This window comes from Capra hircus, chromosome 8 (genome assembly GCF_001704415.2).
Source record: "Capra hircus breed San Clemente chromosome 8, ASM170441v1, whole genome shotgun sequence".
NCBI lineage: Eukaryota > Metazoa > Chordata > Mammalia > Artiodactyla > Bovidae > Capra > Capra hircus.
The window spans coordinates 77067733-77076396 of NC_030815.1; the positions used below are offsets into that span (position 1 = coordinate 77067733).

The 8664-nt window shown below is 37.6% G+C and overlaps 1 pseudogene; it reads right to left on the reverse strand.

Annotated features, from left to right (window-relative positions):
• LOC102179671 lies at positions 5920-6235 on the reverse strand (annotated as a pseudogene).

The following is an 8664-nucleotide window of genomic DNA, read 5'->3' on the forward strand; positions in this document are numbered from 1 at the left end:
TTATCAGATCTAGTCCCTTAAATCTATTTCTCACTTCCATTGTATAATCATAAGGGATTAAATTTAGGTTAAACCTGAATGGTCTAGTGGTTTTCTCTACTTTCTTCAATTTGAGTCTGAATTTGGCAATAAGGAGTTCATGATCTGAGCCACGGTTAGCTCCCGGTCTTGTTTATGCTGACTGTTTAGAGCTTCTCCATCTTTGGCTGCAAAGAATATAATCAATCTGATTTCGGTGTTGACCGTCTGGTGATGTCCATGTGTAGAGTTTTCTCTTGTGTTGTTGGAAGAGGGTGTTTGCTATGACTAGTGCATTCTCTTGGCAAAACTCTATTAGCCTTTGCCCTGCTTCAATTTGGCCTAAGGCCAAATTTGCCTGTTACTCTAGGTGTTTCTTGACTTCCTACTTTTGCATTCCAGTCCCCTATAATGAACAGGACATCTTTTTTGGGTGTTAGTTCTTTAAGGTCTTGTAGGTCTTCATAGAACCGTTCAACTTCGGCTTCTTCAGTGTTAATGGTTGGGGCATAGCCTTACATTACTGTGATATTGCATGGTTTGCCTTGGAAAGGAACAGAGATCATTCTGTCGTTTTTGAGCTTGCATCCAAGTACTGCATTTTGGACTCTTTTGTTGACCATGATGGCTACTCCATTTCTTCTAAGGGATTCCTGCCCTCAGTAGTAGATATACTGCTTTCAAAAACACAGATAATAGCAAAATAATTAGGAATTGAAGAGTTTTGTATGTTTATTTTCTTCATTTTTTATATAACTTATTTAATTATAAATTTGCAGACGTTAATTTTAATAACAAATGTTAAAATGTTTTAAATAGCTGACTTGTAGTATTCCTGAAAATTAACAGTGGGCTTTTCTGAGCTTGTCGGAGAGGGCCCTAATAAACCACTGATTCCCAGAGGCCTCTATATTCTTGCTCCAGTCTAGATTGATTGATGTCTACAATTTTTTAGGGTTGTCATATTAAGTTTTTTTTTTAATTTCCTTCTTTTATTTCTCTTTGCTTATTATACTCCCTCTTCTTGCTGGAGTATATCCTCAAATAAATCGCAAAGAAGTTACCTTTTATATATGAAGTAAAAAGAATAACAAAATTTGAGTTCTTGTACAATTGATAATATCCTCATTTTCTTATACTGACTGAAAGTTTGGGTATAGTACTTTAAATTGAAAATTAATTTGAAATTTAAAGGGTTTGTACCATTGATTTCTAGAAACCTGAGCTGCTGATAAGCAGGTTGGTGGTGCATAAGTTTCCCCCTTTTGGGCGGTTTTAAGATCTTTCCTTCATTTTGGAATTTTGAAATTTCATAGAGATGTGTCTATGTTTGTTTTCACTCATTGTGTGAGATACTTGGTGCAATTTTTTTCAAAAAAATGTCCTTCTTTTGGCAAAACCTATCGCATAGGGTCTTTGATAATCCCACATTTTTCCTCTTCTCTTTTGCTGGCACATTATCAGTCAAATGTGAGGGGGTCTCAGATTGACTCTGTATCTTAGCTATGTCATATTTTTTTCTATTTTGCCTTTTGTTTTTCAGTCTGGGAGATTTCTTCAACTCTATCTTCTATCTCCTTAATAAATTTTAGTTTAGACAATTGTGGTTTTTAGTTTCCAAAAGCTGTTTCCTTTTCACAAGTTGTTTTCTTCTCACAGAATCCTTATTTTTACGGACTCATACTTTCTTAAATCTCTCTGAGAATTACAAATATAACTTTAAAAATTTCTTTTATTGTTCCTTGATCGTCTTTGTTTCTTCCAGGGCTATTTTTCTTCTTTATTTTGATTTTTTTCATGTTTCCAAACTTCTGAACACTCAGTAGTATATCCATTTCCAATAATAGAAAACTCTCAAACAACCTTAAAATAACACTTTTATTACATGTGCTTGTATTTTGAAACAGCAACTTCACTTTGTGGAATTAATTTTTTAAAATGACAAGATATTTTAATATATTCAAAGCTCTATCTTCAGTAATAAAAATAGCCAGCATATATTGAACACTTATTATATGCCAGTCATGTTTAAGGGAGCTACATTTTCAAACCCCCTTAATTCTAACAACCATTTGAATTCAATATTATTATCTCCATTTTATAGATGAGGAACAAACCAAGAGGTTAATCAGCTTGTCCATGATTGCACAATTAGTAAGTGCAGGACTCTAACTCAGATTGAGGGTCCAAACTGAGGACTCTTAACCAATGATGCAGTAGAGAAAGATTAGAAATAATTAGACCAAAATATTAATAGTGATTATATTTGGATAATGGGATTATTAATACTGTTTTTATGAATTTCCTTTCGTTTAAATTAATTGAAATTGTGGTACATATAATTTTCAAATTGCTATCTTTAAATTGAAATGGACATCACATATCATAAAATTTCCTGACTTAAAGTGAACAATTCAGTGGGTTTTATGTATTCAAAAGTTACATGACTATCATATTAATTCCAGATAATTTTCCTTATTCCCAAAATAAATTCTTTAACCATTAAGCTGTCAGTTCTAATTCCCTCTTCTTCCCAACCCCTAAGAATCGGTAATCTACTTTCTATCTCTTTGAATTTACCTATTATGGACATTTCATATAAATGGAAAAATAAATATATGACATTTTGTGTCTGGTTTCTTTCACTTTAATGTAACTTATCTATGGCCTCAGGCAGCTACAATGTTAAAAAATTGCCTCTGGTTTTTTAAAAAGATTATTTATTGAAATATATTTGACTTACAATATTATATTATTTTCAGGTATCAGGTCAGTTCAGTTCAGTCGCTCAGTAATGTCCAGCTCTTTGCGGCCCCATGGACTACAGCACGCCAGGCCTCCCTGTCCATCACCAACTCCTGGAGTTTACCCAAACCCATGTCCATTGAGTCGGTGATGCCATCCAACCATCTCATCCTCTATTGTCCCCTTCTCCTCCTGCCCTCAATCTTACCCAGCATCAGGGTCTTTTCCAGTGAGTCAGCTCTTCGCATCAGGTGGCCAAAGTATTAGAGTTTCAGCTTCAACATCAATCCTTCCAATGAACGCCCAGGACTGATCTTTAGAATGGACTGGTTGGATCTCCTTGCTGTCCAAGGGACTCTCAAGAGTCTTCTCCAACACCACAGTTCACAAGCATCAATTCTTTGGTGCTCAGCTTTCTTTTCAGTCCAGCTCTCACATCCATACATGTCTACTGGAAAAACCATAGCCTTGACTAGACAGACCTTTGTTGACAAAGTAATGTCTCTGCTTTTTAATATTCTATAGGCAATGGCACCCCAATCCAGTACTCTTGCCTGGAGAATCCCATGGATGGAGGAGTCTGGTGGGCTACAGTCCCTGGGGTCGCTAGGAGTAGGACACGACTGAGCAACTTCACTTTCACTTTTCACTCTCATGCATTGGAGAAGGAAATGGCAACCCACTCCAGTGTTCTTGCCTTGAGAATCCCAGGGACGGGGGAGCCTGGTGGGCTGCCGTCTATGGGGTCACACAGAGTCGTACATGACTGAAGTGACTTAGCAGCAGCAGGTTGGTCATAGCTTTTCTTCCAAGGAGTAAGCGTCTTTTAATTTCATAGTTGCAGTCACCATCTGCAGTGATTTTGGAGCCCCCCCAAATAAAGCCAGCCACTGTTTCCACTGTTTCTCCACCTATTTGCCATGAAGTGATGGGACTAGATCCACATTGCTCTTTGATATTTTCATAGATTACACACCATACAAAGTTACTGTAAAATATTGACTAAATTCCCTTTGCTGTACATATATCCCTGTGACTTACTTATTTTATGACTGCTAGTTTGTTCTCTTAATCCCCTTTACCTATTTTGCCCCTTCCCCTCCTCCTCTCCCCTGTGGTAACCAATACCTTTTTCTCTGGATCTGAGTCTGTTTCTGTTTTCTTTGTTTGTTTTGTCTCTGATTTTTTTTTTTTTTTACAAACACCCATAAGAAAAATGTTGTTAGCACTGAATGACCTCTGGGTAAGGCTTTATGTTGTTGTTATTTAGGTGCAACTGTGTCCGACTCTTTTGTGATCCCAAGGACTGTAGTCTGCCAAGCTCTTCTGTCCATGAGATGCATGCAATAAAAATAACTTTTTTTTTTAAGAAAAATATGCATTAATTTTGAAAAATAATTTTTAAACAAAAGAAAAATCCTGTTTGAAGATTAGACTTCCTATGGTTTATATTTGGCTTCTGTAGCATTAGACATCTATAGCCTTAGCTTGTGAATATTTTTTTCTATAGTGATTGAGAGGATAATATTTACAGTATAATTAATAGATATGTACAAGAAGAAAGATCACTATATTTTGAGCATACTGAGTTTGGGTTATCAGGAGAATAGGCAGATGTCCAACAGGCAGTTGAAAATGTGGATTTGAGCATTAGTCAAGACGTAAGATTGGTAGAAAAGACTGAGTAAAATTCTCAAAGGAGAAATGTAAAGAGAAGAGAAATGAACCGTGGGCATAACCAAAGGGAGTACTTACTTTTGGGGTCAGAAGGAGAAAGAGGAATCGGAGAATGAGAACTAGATCTGAGAGTGAACACATGAAAAATCATGGGAGAAGATGCTATGAAGAAATAGGAGTTGGTAGTGACTGGCTGCTGGAGAAGGCAATGGCACCCGACTCCAGTACTCTTGTCTGGTAAATCCCATGGATGGAGAAGCCTGGTAGGCTGCAGTTCATGGGGTCGCAGAGAGTCAGACACGACTGAGCGACTTTCAGCAGCAGCAGCAGCAGTGACTGGCTGCAGAGAATCTGAGGAGGATGAAAACAAAGAAAAAGCTATTGGATTTGATCCTTCTGTGGTTATCAAGAGAGAATTTTTTGTACCTGGTGAGGATATACATGGTTAGGTGGTGAGGAAATGGAAACCCTGACAAAGAAACTTGGTGGTAAAGGAAAGGAAGTGGGAACAGGAATGTAATTCAAGGAGTAGCCTGGTGAGTGGAGGTGATGTGTGTGTGTGTGCGTGTGTATTAAGATGGGGAGCACTTCAAAACATTTATACATTGGCAGGAAGAAGTCACAGAAGAAGGAATGAGATGTAGTTAAATGTGGTCAAGTTGTGGGGATTCCTGATGAAGGAAGGCCCCAGAGATTGGATGAGAATGAGAGACACAGAGGGAGCTTTCACTTTGAGATAAAGGAAGATCATTTTTTTTTTCTTTCCTTTTTCTTTGTAACAATCACATCTATTTATTTCAGGATAAGATATGCTATTTAGACCCATGCATGGTACTAAAGTATAATCCTGTTTAGATATTTTATTTTGCCTAAGATAGGTTCTAAAAATCATAACACTGAATAGATTAATAATATAATATGTATCAAACTTAGATTTAAAATGTAGATCAGGATTCCCATTGACTCTGTCCTACTGCTAAAGATGTTGCAAAGATACACGTTTAGAAGATCAGCCTGCTATTCTCTCTTGAGAAGACTATATTCAAATTGATCAGAAGTACACTGACATTTATAGACATAGCTATTTTCAAAAGGGTATTTCTGTGATGTTGCAAGAAGAAATAGTCCAAACTTTATTCCTTATGACTATTGACATGATTTAATATATACAGTATAATATATTTCAGACCATCAGATTAAAATGTTATCCTCATATATGTATGTACTACATTGTTATATTTGCACATATCTTTTCCAATTTCAGACTAAGCAAAGACATACATTTGGAGCTGTATTAATGTATCAAACTAAAAGACAACCCAACTTAGTATCAAGAAATTTCATGACTGTCGTGTAGTGTTTGATAGAGAAAACACTGATTTTTGACATATCACTTTATTCAGATAGCAGTCTGGTCACACATGGTTCAATGACACTCAGATAATAAACCAAATATAATCAGATGTTAAAGATTGGTTTTCAAACATTATAACCAATTATGCCGCATTTGCCTATGATCTCGCCAACATAAAACCACACTAACAATTCAGTGGCCACCAGACCATTCAGTGGAGCTTCCTTAATTTAACTGTGAGCTGTTTGAAGCCACTAGTTTGAGCACTAATGACTATTTTTTTAAACATCTGAATAGCAATAGGGATCTCAGCAGGGTTGGAGGAACTAGCTCCACTTAAACCTAGTGCCAAAATATGGCCAGTCCAGGCTTCAAGGAAGTCACAGCAGCATTGACCAGGGCTTGAGCCTTCTCTGTGAGATTATGGACAAAGTGGGCCATAGTTCTAGAATAGAAAAATCTCACCCAGAACTGGAGGGTCACCACTTTCTCTGAGACAGTAGTGAAGGAAAGGAGAATGGGAGAAAAGACAAAGAAGTGGTGTTAATGTGGAAGCCTGTTCACATTTTGAATGAAGTAATAAAAGAGGTCATCTGCAGGGAATAAGGAGACCTGGATAGAAGGGGATTTTACATATATAGAAGAGTCTTATGAAAGTTATAATTAGAAAAGATGCCAAGTTCTTTTCCTAATTTCACAAAGCAGATGGTTTGTAGCATCATGACACAAGAGAAAGAACTTTAGCTTTGGGACCACAAAGACTTGAGTTTGAGTCCTGATTTTATTCCTTTTAAACAAGTTACCAAACTTGTCTTTCTCAGTTTCTTCACAGTAAAATGGGGACAACAGTACCTATTTTGTCATAGAGTTATGATATATAGAGTCAATAATAGGACATGTCAGTTAACTTCCAACAAACATTTAGTAATCTCCTACTCTGCATGTAGTATTCCACTAGGTGAGTATCTGGAGGATTTTGAAGTCTAAGAGGGAATTTACTTCTCCTTCATTCATTTTTGGGACAGAAAATAATTGACTTTTAAAAAATTATTTATATTTATTTTTGGCTGCACTGGGTGTTTGTTGCTGCAAGTGAACTTCCTCTTGTTGTGGAACACTGGCTCTAGAGCATGGACTCAGTGGTTGTGGCACATGGGCATAGTTCCCTCGCAGCATGTGAAATCTTCCCAGAACAGTGATCAAACTGGTATCCCCTGCGCTGGCAGGCAGATTCTTAACCAATGGACCACAGGGAAGTCCCCCAAATAATCAACTTTTGCAGCATTGTGGACGGACTTGCTAGTCACTGCTCTGTATGTTTTTATGTAAATATTAGGTTAGGTCCTGCCTGTAGGTATTTTTCCAGTCTGCCTGGTTTTAGCCACTGATGCTGGATGAGCCACTTCTCCAAGTCAGCATCTGTGCTTTTCTGACCTCTTGCCCTCTGGACAGCGGGCTTGGTAGAGGGAACCCTTTGCAGCTGCCAATCATGAGGCATGAGTGGACTTGGGCTACTGACTCCTTCAGTGGTGATTCAGCCTGTTTCATTCTTGTCTCTACAGTAAGTGTGATGTGTATTTTTTTCCTAGCTCCGTTTTGTTGTTGTTGTTGTTATCAGCAACTAAATCTATGATTGTTTAGCTTCCAAAGAGCATCCCAGAGGGAAATGGTGCCAGACCAAGGACCTGAGAACAACCGACCACAATCATGAACAGTAATGAAATCCATTCATTTATAATCTCTATTACTTTTAGGGAGAATAAGTGAAGACATGCATCCTTGATTAAGGAGATTGGAATTAATTGTAATGATTAGACTTGGAGTGTGAATCTAGAGAAATAGTAAATTAAGTTCTAACAGAAGTGCTTTGGCAAAAGGATTATAAATTAAAGATTTAATACGTGTACTCTAGTTACTTAAGTGATTGTCACATCATTTAAGCATTTAATAATAAAATTGTTCCAGTGTCATCTGTGGTTTGTGATGAGGATCAGAATGTCTAGATCAGAACTTCTAGATCAGAACTGAAGCTCGTCACCAAGGAAAGGACAAAACATTCTGGCCAATACCTGGACTGTGTAATTTACATCTTTCCCTTCTTTAGTTCTTTTCCAATGCAGCAGAGTATTTATAACCTTATGTTGTATCAGTACGGAGTAGGTTGGCTTCATTTCTAGGACCATGTAAATACCAACGTTTTAAAGTTGGCAGTGGGGAGTTCATAGGTGTATCTTTTTCATATAGGTGACCTCTCAGATCTCTCAGGCAGGCCAATTTGTTTTCCACAGGACTGATCTATTTTCCTAGTTATCAGCCTTGTATGAGAATTATCACCGTGTCACGGGTATTAGTTGCGGTTTCCTTTTATTAAGCCTTTGAGGAATGATGGAAAACAACAACAAAAAACAACTGGCAAGTGCCAAGGTACTATCAGTGATTAACAACAATTTTCTCTGGACATTTTGTGATTCCATTAAAATAGAAGCAGAACAGAAATTACCTTGCTTTGGGTGAGATAAGGCACAAAAGGCACTCCTTCACACAGAGCCAGTGCTCAGTAAGTGAAGCTCTTAGTACCATTATTTGGAAGGAATGTCACCTATTTCCCCCTCCTTCTCCCACTCTGGTTCTCACAAACATCTTTTATTCTGAACCTTAGTGGTATGAAGGTAAACGACATTCATTCTATTTTCTGAGAACAGGCTGCCCTGATGTTGAAGGTGGTAGGACAATCAGCGGCCCTGGAAGCCTTATTCCAGATTCCAGGTAATTTGGCTAGGTCAGCCCAGCCTTGCAAACTGGCAGCTGTCTGGAAGATTGAGGTCATGTTCTGCCTTGGCCTGCACTGCCAACAATCTTCTCTGGCAATA